Source organism: Vombatus ursinus, unplaced genomic scaffold (assembly GCF_900497805.2).
Source record: "Vombatus ursinus unplaced genomic scaffold, bare-nosed wombat genome assembly UNPS02014870.1, whole genome shotgun sequence".
Classification (NCBI taxonomy): Eukaryota; Metazoa; Chordata; class Mammalia; order Diprotodontia; family Vombatidae; genus Vombatus; species Vombatus ursinus.
Genome location: NW_020954648.1, coordinates 12,036,652 through 12,050,088, shown reverse-complemented (window position 1 = coordinate 12,050,088; position 13,437 = coordinate 12,036,652).

Sequence of the window (13,437 nt, the reverse complement as noted above, 5' to 3'; positions counted from 1 at the left end):
TTAATTTTACGAATGACTACGTAAACATTAGCAGGCTGATGACAGGTGTGAGTACTAATTTACCTAGTTGTTTGGGATAGGGAATTACTATACCTTCAGATTGAAAACAGCAAGATCTCACATACTTGCATTGTGCTCATGTCTTCTGCTGACCACTTGCTCTGATTATAGAAATTTGCTATAAAAGGAAAAACCAGAGATATGATTATACCAGCATCAAACTGATCCTTCAGGCCTAAGCATAAAGGCACTTATATGACAGTATAAAGCATCCTTAGCCCTATTTGATTTCAGGTAAAAGTCACAGTTTGGCAATCAACCATGCTGTAAAAATTCCGCCTCGCAGCCAAACTCAGGAATAGTCAAATGGGAAACATTCCTGTTCAAAAACAAAATCAGGAAACTGAGTCAGGATGATCCCACCTTAGGCTAATGCCAAGGTTGTCCTCTCAGCTTTTTCCCAGATGCAAACCTCCACTTGTTACAATTCAAAATCACATTCCCTCTGAGTAGCTTGTGTTATTTCTCTCAAATAGTGGATTATTGATTTAATGATCCATCAGACAACTATACCTGAATTCAAACTCAAAATAAAATCAGTTACAATCCCAAGAGCTTTTACCTCAAATGGCAAGTTTTGCTTGGGGCTAGATCATAACTAGATACAGTTATTTTTACTCTCACAGAGTAGGGCTTAAGGCTAGATACAGTTATTTTTACTCCCATGGAGTTGCAATAAGCAATAAAAATTTACCAGGACTCACATACATAAGAGATTTCATTTAGCATTTTCACTTGGTTTTTCTTTTCTTCTCAAGTTTAAATTTATCCTGGTGTAAAGACCAATCATTAGAAATCATTTCTATATTATACATAAACTGGCAAATCCTCAATAAACCAAGTTCATGGCTTAGGAACTCCATAACAAACTCTTTTCCAAGAGCTGATGACCTTGCCCACATAGATGATTTCCAGGAACCTGGCAAATTTACAAAATAAAGGGACTTGACAGGAACCCCAGAATGAGTTGAACCTGATGCCCCTGCCTGCTCATCTCATCTATATTCTTCTTCTGGACCAATGTAAACCACCTACTCTCTGGGTGGCAAGTCCCCTATTTTCAGTCTTAATTTAGTTTGTGTTGCCCTGACTGAATTTCCCCCATATCCTTCTATGGCTACCCACTTGCCAGGATGTCTTTCAGCATTGTACATTCTGCATCAGTATCTATCAGCAAGGACACAGTTTGTTTTATTTTAGGACCCCAGTATATGGTAACTGACACATGGGGCCTCTGGTCACCTCCTGTAGCCTTACATCAAAGACTACCTTGGCCATCTTCCCAAGGGAGGGGAGTCAGAGGTATCCACCCTCTCTATCCTTAGAGCTGCTGTGGGCTGTGCTCTTTGACACACCCTCCCCCCCACCAAGATGGAATAGATTCACCCTGCTGCATACCCTCATACCCCAGAGTGGACTGCTCTGAATGGACAGAACCAATACAAATAAGGCTTTCACCTCATCTCCACCTTTCCACATACAGAAATCAATTACCAATTTTAGGTTTTAACATTAAAACAATAACCCCAAATAACTTAGTTAGCAATCTTACAACTTTCGTAAGTGATAGCCAAATTGTTTTAGTTGTAACTTCCTTTTAACTACAAGCAAAGGTGGAAATATCCAGTTCCCTAAATGGCAGTTACAAAACATTATAAAACAGGGTTAGCAGGGCTGATAAAATAACACAACTAGTTTTAAACAATTTTCCACCATCTTTTAGTCTCTTTCAGTTCATACTCTAATAACATTTAAATTATGAAAAGCTGCTTGACGTAACTGATACAAAAGTTTACCCATTTGAAATAATATTATGTATTTGAAACTTGAAACAAACTCATTACTGATCAGGTGACTTCAACCCTGTTGAATGAGTTTCCAAACTACCTTACACAGAAAAATCAGGCATCTCATCACCATTGGCATTGTGTACTAATCACTTCTAATTAAGGAACTAATAATAACAGCTAAGATTTATAGTGACTGCCCTTTACCAGGCATTGTATTAGGCATTTTTCAATTATGTGAAGTAATGTGAGGTAACTTGCTTAAGGTCATCCAGTTAACAAATTTCACATCTATGCATTTTTCCCATTAGTCTTCATGCCAAATAGAATAATAAATTCTGACTTATCTTAAACATCATATTAGGAGACACATATTTCACTTAAAATGTGACCAGAATGAATTCAATTACACCTGGATCTATGTTCCAAATGGTATCACACAGAATCTGGGGTTATGATTTCAATACTATAGTATTATATTTTACACAAATACTATTTATTCCAAACACTTCATATTATGGAGTCCACTATTTCTAGCCAGTCCACTGCCAAAGATTGTAAAAGTGGCAATCTGATATTACAATTTAATCTACCCCCAATCATCACACTTAAGAGCACATTTTAATTTAGTTCAAATCTTAGTTCCACAATCTCAAAAGGAACCCATAGCTTATTCATTTACTTATCACTGTCTGTGATTTCTTCTTATGAATAGGAGTCTCATATAATTTACAGCCAAGTTTCCAATTTTAACACACATACCAATTTTAAAAGTTATTTTAAAATTGACCAGTACTTAACTTTAATTTGTAAGACTCCCTAAATACCACACTAGATATTCCAATTAAATCTAGTTACCTTTTGGTTGTTTCCTGATTAGCATAAACCTTTTCTCTTTTTGTGAGCTAGGAAAGGGTTAAGTGGGAGTTCTGTTCCAAGGCCTTATTGTTTTCTTTCCTCTCTTCACCTTGAAACTTTCACTGATACAACCATCAAACCCTTCTTTCTATAATCAGTGAAATGACCTTCTTCTCTTAATAAATCTGTCATTCTAGGGGGTGGGAGTGGGTGAGAAATGCTCTTAACTCCCTTAAAACAAATTCTAAAGAACGTAAACTGAATTACTTGTTAACATTTAGTTTGCTAACATTTATAAAAAACATTCCAATCACTACATAGATGTGAGGGGGAGGAAATCCCCTCTCCTCTTTTTTTTCTTGTCTGTCCTTTTATGCCCCAGAACCTGGCCATACTTCAGGAATGCAAAGGGAGAGAGAATTTTTTTAACTTTTAGGAGTTTAATTAACAAGACACAGAAAGATTTGCCAGCACATCTTATTTCTTTCAAATCCTGATCCTACTCAAATAATCTTCGTTTCACTGAATATATTTTCTATTTCTCTCTCTCTCTCCCTCTCTCTCTCTCTCTCTCCCTCTCTCTGTCTCTGTCTCTCTCTCTCTCTCTGTCTCTCTCTCTGTCTCTCTCTTTCTCTCTCTCTCTCTCTCTCTTTCCCTCTCTCTCTTTCCCTCTCTCTCTTCTGTTTACCACCCAGGCTGCTGCACTCAGCCAGGGAGGGAGGGAGAGAAGGAGAAAGAGATTGTCTCACAATTACATGCCTTACTGCTTTCCTGTCCACATGCTCAACTCCCCTCAACCTGTCTAACTGGCAAGCCAGTGTTTCTATATGTTTCTCCTTCTAACTGGAATTCCTCCAATAGCTTCCTATTCTCAGTCTCTGAGTCTAGGAACCTGGTAGGGCTCTTTTTTCAATTCTGTGAGAAAGGGGCCATTTCACATCTGCCACTACCTGATATCTTCCCTTTCCCTACCTGATGGAACATAGCCCTACCAGAAGGAACTCTAGTTTTTTCAGCATTTTCAGGACATCCCTGTATTCATGTGGTGGTCCAACACAGGCCACCCCTACACACACGTTTAGGCCATCCAGGGATTCTCCCCTCAGCCTATCCTCTACTCCCTTGGCATTCCTTCAGGATCTTGCTGACTATGCCAATTGTAAGGTCCAGAATTCCACCACCTAGGGACCTCTACACTTCCCTCCCAAAACAATGGGACAAATTTGATACCAAAGGAAGAGGCCAAAGAGCTCCAGATTGATTATAGGTAGTAGTTTAATCAATTGGATACTTACATTGAGGCAGTATGATGGACCCCTGCCAAGAGTTTGATAGTCATCAGTCTGGGGAGGCAGCCAATCTACAGGTTGGATCCCCACAAAGACCCCAGGAAAGTCCAGTGGTAATTACAGAAATCAAATAAAGGGAGGTGGAGCTATAAAGCATATCACTACTGATTGGTGGATATTTTGGATTTCTGCTTAGTAATGAACTCATTTCCAAGCTTGACTATTAATCCAATGTTGATGAGCAAACATTCAAATACAAGATTGTGTACTGGTCATGTACTGGACATGAACTGGTCACTTTGTCCATGTTATGGCTTTCATTGGTCACAGTATCTAAGTTATGTTGCAATGTCTAAATTATGATTTTTAACAGGTCACCATGTCCAGGCTCCCACCTTTCACAGAATTTAAGTTAATGACTTTTCACTTCTTACTATGTATAATGGCTTTTCCCCAATTTGGACCCTGTACCAAGGGAAAAGAATACTGTTTTGCCATCTTGGTTATTCATGACTTCTCCTCCCCTACCACGCCCATTTAGGTGGAGATTTCTGTTTCTCCTCCTCTCGTTGTCACAATTTCATAAACATGCAAGCTTCTGTTTGGGTTATGAACTCTTTGCCCTGATTCAGGGTTCCACGTGTATGTTCATTTCTCTTGAAATAAATCTAGTTTTCATGTAAGTTTCATGAAATTGTGATTGCTTGTTGACAGTGGGTGACCCCAAGTTTAAGAGTTCCCAAGGTCAAGATATAGAGCACTAGGTTTTCTGGGGAGACATGATTTCCTGATTCATTTGTTTCCCTAGAAAAAGAATCCATATAATTCCCATACTGTGTCCTCTTTCCAAGCAACTCATCAAGTTACTCTGACAGTTGCTGGCTAACAGATTAGAAAGGCTAAGTAATTCTTCCCTGAAAAACAACTAATTATCCCAAACTCAAAGACTGAACTCTTGTGGATCCACATGACTAATAGTTTCCTGTACACTGTAAGTACTTGTATGAAATGGTTTCTCTTCACAAGTCCACTTGCCTCCATAGAAACACACTTTTCTGAGGTATTTTATGCTTCTCCCTGTTAAGTTTTTAATTTGTATATAAAACACAGCCCATTATTGACTTGTATTCTAAATCACAGGTAGCTCAGTTGACTCTGGACCTGGAGTCAGGAAAATCTGAGTTCAAATCCAACCTCAGACATTTACTAGCTATGTGACCTTGGGCAATTCACTTAACCCTTTTTGCCTCAGTTCCCTCATCTATGAAATGAGCTGGAGAAAAAAATGCCACACCACTCCAGTATCTTTGCCAAGAAAACCACAAATGGGGTTGCAAAGAGTTGGACACAACTGAACAACAACAACAAAAAGTCCAATGTTGGTCTTCTCATCACTACAAGAAAATTAGTGTAGGGATATCAGTGTAGTTTGCAAGCTTTCTATCCATAATCTCTTGCTCTTGCTACATAACAGGCCCACTTTCTGCCACTTACTCATTTGTTGGTAATATATTATAGCCTACTTATATTTACCATGAGCCTCTCTATTACCTTTTAGGTAACCTCCAATTATTTCAATTTTGCAAATAAGTTTTTGTTGATATTTTTTGCTTTTTCATCATCTATACTTCATAATATGTTCCTACCCTCTCTTCTTCCCAGGGCAGCTAAGAGGTACAGTGGATAGAGGGCTGGGCCTGAAGTCAGGAAGACTCATCTTCCTGAGTTCAAATCCAGCCTTGGACACTTACTAGCTATGTGACCCTGGGCAAGTCACTTAACCCTGTTTGCTTCAGTTTCCTCATCTGTAAAATGAGCTGGAAAAGAAAATGACAAACCACTCCAATGTTTTTTGCCAAGAAAACCCCAAATGGAGTCACAGAGAGTCAGATACAACTGAAAACAATTAAACAATAACAAATAGACTATATTTCTACTGGAGTCCTTTCTAACTCTCAAATTCTAATGACCCCTCACTATGTGACAGTGGCCTTTCTTACACTGAAACATTGGCTAATTCCCATTTGCGTGTGCTTTTATTCAGTATGATAATAGTCATGTGTCTGAGTGATCCCATCCACCCTTCTACCCCTCTACCCCAGGCATCTTGCCATCTCCCTGCTGCAACTGCATTGCTTCTCCTCACCTGATCCTTTTTTTCTTTGTACTTGATGTGGGAACCTACCCTCTCTATGTGGAACTGAATCCTCTTAGAGACACTAATAACTTTGTGACACTGTGACACTAACCCTTCTAGTTGTGACACTGAATCCCATATCCATTTGCATCTTGTAAAGAGTTACAAGGTTTTTCATCCATCAAATAAATTTACAACCCAAATCACTGAGAGGAGGACAGATTTGGATATTGAGGCAAAGAGTAACAGTAGACGTGCTTTGAAGGGGCCAGGGTCAATTTCCTGAGATCTGTCAGAAGACTGGTCCTAAAAAGGGCTGGATACTCTTTGGACAGTTGTTGTTCAGCCATTTCCAACTCTTCGTGATCCCATTTAGGATTTTCTTGGCAAAAATACTAGAGTGGTTTCCATTTCCTTCTCCAGCTCATTTTTACAGATGAGGAACTGAGGCAAATAGAATTAAGTGACTTGCCAGGTTACACAGCTAGTAAGTGTGTGAACCCATATTTGAACTCATGAAGATGAGTCTTCCTGATTCCAAACCCTGTGCCCTATCCACTGTGCTGCCTTATTACCTGAATGGAACAGCTGGAATCTCGGTGTTCTTGACTATGTTGTTGTTTTTGTTCAGTTGTTTCAGACTCTTTGTGATTCAATTTGATGTTTTCTTTGCACATACTGGAGCGGTTTGCCATTTCCTTCTCAGCTCATTTCACAGATGAGGAAACTGAGACAAACAGAGTTAAATGACTTGCCCAGGGTCACACAGCTAGGAAGTGTCTGAGGCCATATTTGAACTCAGGAAGATGAATCTTTCTGACGCCAGGCCCAGTGATCTATCCATTGCACCACCTCATTGTCTGTTCTTGCCTAAGGTCGAGGAAATTAGAGAGTAGCAGAGAAGATACAGAGGAATAAAGACATCATAGATCAGCAGAGAGATCAAGAGGATTAGGGCTGGTTGTCCTTCTGCAACCATGCTGAGTATAGCTCAAATGTACTATGTGATATTAATAAGCATTGAGTTTATCCTGGGTCTTTGGTGAATGGCCTCATTGGCCTGTTGAATTGTGTCAGTTGGGTCAAGAGCAGGCAAATTTCTTTATCTGATTTCATCATCACAAACCTGGCTTTCTCCAGGATCTGCATGCAATGGGTTATCATAGTTAATAGGATTTTACTGGTATTCTATCCCAACTTACAGAATAAATTAATAATACTAGAAATTCTTCCTACTCTTTAGACAGTTATTAACCACTTAAGCATTTGCTTTGCTGCCTGCCTCAGTGTCCTCTACTACCTGGAAATTGTCAGTTTCCCCCATCCAGCCTTCCTCTGGATCAAGTAGAAGGTTTCCCATAGGATTGTCTGGATGCTGTGGGGCTCCATGTTGGGCTCTCCTCCTTCTTTAGCACAGTGTCATTGTTCTGTAAATTTAATATTTATTTTGCTGTCAGACAAATAATGCACAAAGCAAACTGCCCTGAATATATGAGAAGAAAGAAACAGAAGATCATGGCACCCACTTCCTGATCCCTTTGGCCGTATCCCTAATCTCCTCTCTCCTTCTTATCCTTTCCGTAGGGAGACACAACCAGGAGATGCAGCTTCAGTCATGTCACTGGCTCCATACTCAAACAGGGAGGCCATGTAAGAATCAACAAAGTCATCCTCTCCTTTCTCTTCCTCTTTTTTTTATACTTTGTTACTTTCCTCATTAGGATGTTGAGGCATTTCTTGCCAGACCCCATAATGACTCAGATGACAATGGAAATTATTTTACTTGATTAACCCTCTGTGAATTCATTTGCCCTCATTCTAGGGAAGAAAAACCTACCTGAAACAGAAATTCCCAAGGTTAAACAAGCTGAAGAAATGTAGTTCACAAGGTTAAGCCAACTGACCTTTTAGCTCATAGAGAAACATGGGGAAAATGGATGGGTTCAGAAAAACTGAATTCCTCTGCTCTCCTACATCCTCAAGCCAATCTCCCATATCATTAACTTTCACATACAAATGACTCAGTGAGGCCAGCATATAATGAACCTTACTTAACATGGGATATAGATAGAGAAATAGCTAGCTAGCTAGCTAGATAGATAGATAGATAGACAGACAGATAATGTCTGGGCTTCAGGAGAGCTTATATTCTCTAGAAAATACTATCATTAGAAAATTCTTTATTCCCATATAAGAATTTAAATGATATAATAAATATCATTATAATATTTGATTCTACATAATGAGCCTATTTACAAATTAGAACTTCCTACTGCCATTGGTTTGTTGATATGAAGACTGTTTATTAATATCTATACAAGAGATATGTCCATGTGTACACTTTAAGCAGATCACTTAACTTTTCTAAGGCCTCAGTTTTTTCTTCTGCAAAATGAGGTTGGATTTGCTCATTTCAAAAAATTGTTTCAGCTTTAAAATTCTATGATTCTAAATCTTTGTCTATGTAATGTTCATTCTTTTATTAATGAAATTGTCCTTTTGATAAAGATGAACATCTGGGGCTTTTTTATACAGTTCTATGATATCATCAGGGTAAAGAAGACTAGGTGTAGAAACTCCTTCTGCTAATGTAACTCATCTCATTCTGAGAGAATTGTATGAGGCCCTAAGAGTTTAAATGACTTGTCTAATGTCACACAGTCACTATGTGTCAGGGAGAGGATTGAACCTAAGTCTTTCTAACTGCAAAACCAGCGTGCTATTATTCACTCCAAAACAGGAGGAAATATGTGGTACACTAGGTAGAGTGCTGAGATTTTAGAATGAGAGTTATGCAAGAGAATCATGAAATAGGAGTTAACAGCTTGGTAAAGGAAGAACAAAGATTGGAAAAGATGCAGAAAAATTGACTGAAGAAAACAACTCTTTAAAAAGTAGAAATGGCCAAATGGAAAAAGAGGTACAAAAGCTGAAGAAAATAATTCCTTAAAAATTAGAATTGGGCAAGTGGAAGCTAATGACTCTATGAGACATGAAGAATCAATCAAACAAAACCAAAAGAATGAAAAAAGAGAAAAAAAATGAAAAATGCCTCAGTGGAAAAACAACTGACCTGGAAAATCAATCCAGGAAAGATCATTTAAAAACTATTGGACTACCTGAAAGCCATGATCAAAAAACAGCCTAGACATCAACTATCAAGAAATTATCCAGGAAAACTGACCTGATATCCTAGAAAACAAGGGTTAAATAGTAATTGAAAGAATCTACCATTCACCTCCTAAAAGAGATCCCAAAATGAAAACTCCCAAGAACAATATGGCCAAATTCCAGAACTCTCAAGTCAAGGAGAAAATACTGCAAGCAACAAGAGAGAAACAATTCAATTATCAAGGAGCCACAACCAGGATTACACAGGATTTATCAACTCCTACATTAAAGGACTGGAGGGTTTGGAATATGATATTTCAGAAGGTAAAGGAAGTAGGACTACAACCAAGAATTGACTACCTAGCAAAACTGAGCATAATCTATTGGAGGGAAAAATAAATATTTGATGACATAGGGGACTTTCAAACATTCCCAATGAAAAGATCAGAGCTAAACAGAAAATTAGATTTTCACATATAAGATGCAAGAGAAGCACAAAAAGGTAAACAGGAAAGAAAAAAAATCTAAGTTATTTAATAAGATTGAATTATTTACATCCCTGTATAGAAGTGTGATATTTCTAACTCTTAAGAACTTTATTTCTATTAGAGCACTTAGAAGAAGTATTCACAGACAGAGAGTGCAGGTATAAGTTGGCTTTGATGGGATGATATAAAAAAAACTAAGGGGTGAGAAGGAGAATTGCATCGGAAGAAGAGGAAAGGGAGAGGTAGAATGGATTAAATTATATCACATGAAGAGGCACAAAAGACCTATGACAGGGCAAAGAGAGAAGGGAGCGGGGTGAGCATGCCGTGAATCTTACTCTCATCAGATTTAGCTCAAAAAGGGAATAACATACACACTCAGTTGGGAAGTAGAAAAGTGGGAAGGGAGGGAGACAAAAGGGCCAAAGTACAAGATCTAAGGTTCTTGTCTGATAACTTCAAGTGATGTACAGAAAAGTTTGGAATTCATTTGTGTGGAAAGACTTTAAATTGGTGTTAGAACCACTAATATCTTCAAATGGTACTATAAAGAAAAAAAAGAAAAATATTTTCACAAATATTCAACTGTTACTGCTGTTTTCTAACTAAATTAATAACCATCTGACTACATGTTTCTAAGGCCATTGCCTCTTCCAACACTTTCAAGTAGATGTGAAGTTAGCCTTATTCTATCTATATGATATTTTGTCTTACCTTGTACATTTGGTCTACAGGCTCATCCCACTGTATTTTTTTTTAAATGAAAAATTTGTTTTCCCTTAAAAACCAGAAGCTGTAGGCAGTCAACAATCTGAGGGAATATCCCTGCTGGTGGTGTTATTTGACAAAGAAGTTTTATCATAGTTTCATTTTATTTGGCAAGATTTTCATCCAGGTTGTGTACATGATTTCAAAATTTTCTCCTGGGAATGTATGCTTAGAACAGTTTATTAAAACAGAGTCTGCTGAATATTAATACTCTTACTCACATCAGTTCATCTCCAACTGATTTTCTAGTGTAATGAAAGTTTCATTGTACTAAAAATAGCATATAGTTCCAGTTCGTTTTCATGCATAGTTCATAGTACACCTTTAATTTGTAAACATCTGAGGTTTTTATGAAAAGCAAACATTCCCCTATTTTTTCTTTAAATTTTATACATAAGCACTTTAATGATAGATGCAACTTAATTTTTCAGTTTTTTTAATGGGCAACACATTTAATAATGTTAATATGAGAGCAGTTTGGTTTTTTTGGGGGGTGAGGTAATTGGGGTTAAGTGATTTGCCCAGAATCACAGAGCTAGTGAGTGTTATATGTCTGAGACCAGATTTGAACACAGGTCCTCCTGACTCCAGGGCTGGTGCTCTATCCACTGAGCCACCTAGCTGCTTCGACTAATGTTACTATGAAGGTAGTAAATATCTTACTGATATTTTATATTTACAGACAATCCATACACAATCATTTCTTATGATATTAGTTTTATTTCTTTAAATATTGCTACATAGTGAGGAAGAAAAGAAAAACCAAGAAATTTTTTTTCTCCCAAGAAAATTTCAAGTGACCACTTTAGATAACATTTGATTTTTGCTTTAGGATTTGCAAAATGATGAATTCTTTTCCAATAAATTCTTTTCCAATGAATTATTTTCTGATTTAAAATAAATCAAGATTTTGTGGGGGAAGGCAAACCTATCATTACAAATTTCTCAGTAGGTTTCTGTGTACCAACATTTTGTACTTTTTAGGAAAAATCATTTTGCCTTTTTTTAGAAATTTGTGTCAAATTATCCTAATTTCAAAAGACTCAAGAGAAAATATACCATGTTTTTATAAGAGGTTCATATCTGTATTTAGGAGGGACTTCATTTCCATTTACTTTTTGCATAAAATCTAAAAATGTTGAAGATCACAAGGTCATAAGAATAAAATGATTCTATAGATAGAAAACCATTTAGTGTTCCTAGTGCTTTGCACTAAAATATATGAAAGGAAATTAGAAAGACCATAACTATTGCTGGAAATGTTCTATATTGAATGTACATTCTTTTGTCTGGACAAATGTACTGTATGTGATGGAAAAAAAACAGATTCGAAGTCATTTAAAAAAAAAGAAAGAGGGGAAGCTGGGTGGGGCAGTGGATAGAGCTCTGGCCTTGGAGTCAGGATGACCTGAATTCAGATCTGGCCTCAGACACTTGATACTCACTAGCTGTGTGACCCTGGGCAAATCACTCAACCCAGATTGCCTCACCAAAAACTAAAAAAAAGAAAAAAAAAGAAAAAATATAAAAAAAAGAAAGAAAGAAATAGAGCAGATCAGTGGAATGCATTAGGTACACAAGACAGTAGGAAATGACCAGAGTGTGTGATAAACCCAAAAACTTGCCACTTTTGGAACAAAAACTCACTATTTGACAAAAACTGCTGGGAAAACCGGAAAACAGTTTGGTAGAAACTAGGGATAGACCAACGTTTTACACCCTATACCAAAGATAAAATATAAGATAAGATAAAAATGGGTATATAATTTAAACATAAAGGTAATACTATAAACAAATTAGAAGAGCAAGGAATAGTTTGCCCATCAGATCTATGGAGAAGGGACAAATTGATGATCAAACAAGAGACAGAGAGCATTATGAGATGTAAAACGGACAATTTTTTATTATATTAAATCCAAAAAGTTTGCACAAACAATACCAATGCAATCAAGATTCAAGGAAAGCAGAAATCTGAGAAACAATTTTTATAGCAGGTGTCTCAGATAAAGGCCTCATTTCTCAAATAGAAAGAAAAATTATTCAAATTTATAAGAATTCAAGTCATTCCCCAAAGGAAATGAATGGGCAGTTTTCAGGTGAAGAAATCAAAGCTAACTACAATCACATGAAAAAATACTCTAAATCACTATTGATTAGAGAAATGCAAATTAAAATAATTCTGAGGTACCACCTAATACCTGTCAGATTGGCTAATATGACAAAAAAGGAAAAATAATAAATGTTGGGGGATGTGGAAAATTGGGACACTAATATACTGTTGCTGGAATTGTGAATCATTCTGGAGAGCAATTTGGAACTATACCCAAAGGGCTATAAAACTGTGCATACTCTTAGATCCAGTAAAAAGAGATTTTAAAAAAGGTTGAAATGGGAAGAATTTATTTGTACAAAAATAGTTATAGCAGCTCTTTTTGTGATGGCAAAGAACTGGAAATTGAGGGGATGTCCATCGATCAGGGAATGGCTAGACAAGTTGTAGTATATGATTGTAATAGAATGTATTACTGTGCTATAAGAAATGATGAGTAGGACGGTTTCAGAAAAACCTGGATAGAACTGATGCAAAGTGAGCAAAACCTGGAGAACCTTGTACATAATAAGAGCAATACTGTACAACGAACTTTGAATGACTTAGCTATTCCCAGCAGTACAATGATCTAAGACAATTCCAATGGACTCATGATGAAAAATGCTGTCGACCTCCAGAGAAAGAATTGATGGAGTCTGAATGCAGATTAAAGCATACTATTTTTCACTTTCTGTATTTTTTGTAGATTGTTTTTCCTTTAGGTCTATGTTTTCTTTAACAACATGACTAATATAATAATAGGTTTTGCATGATTGAAAATGTATGACCTATATCAAATTGCTTAGTGTCTCAGGGAGGGGGAAGGTAAGGGAGGGAGAGTGAAAATTGG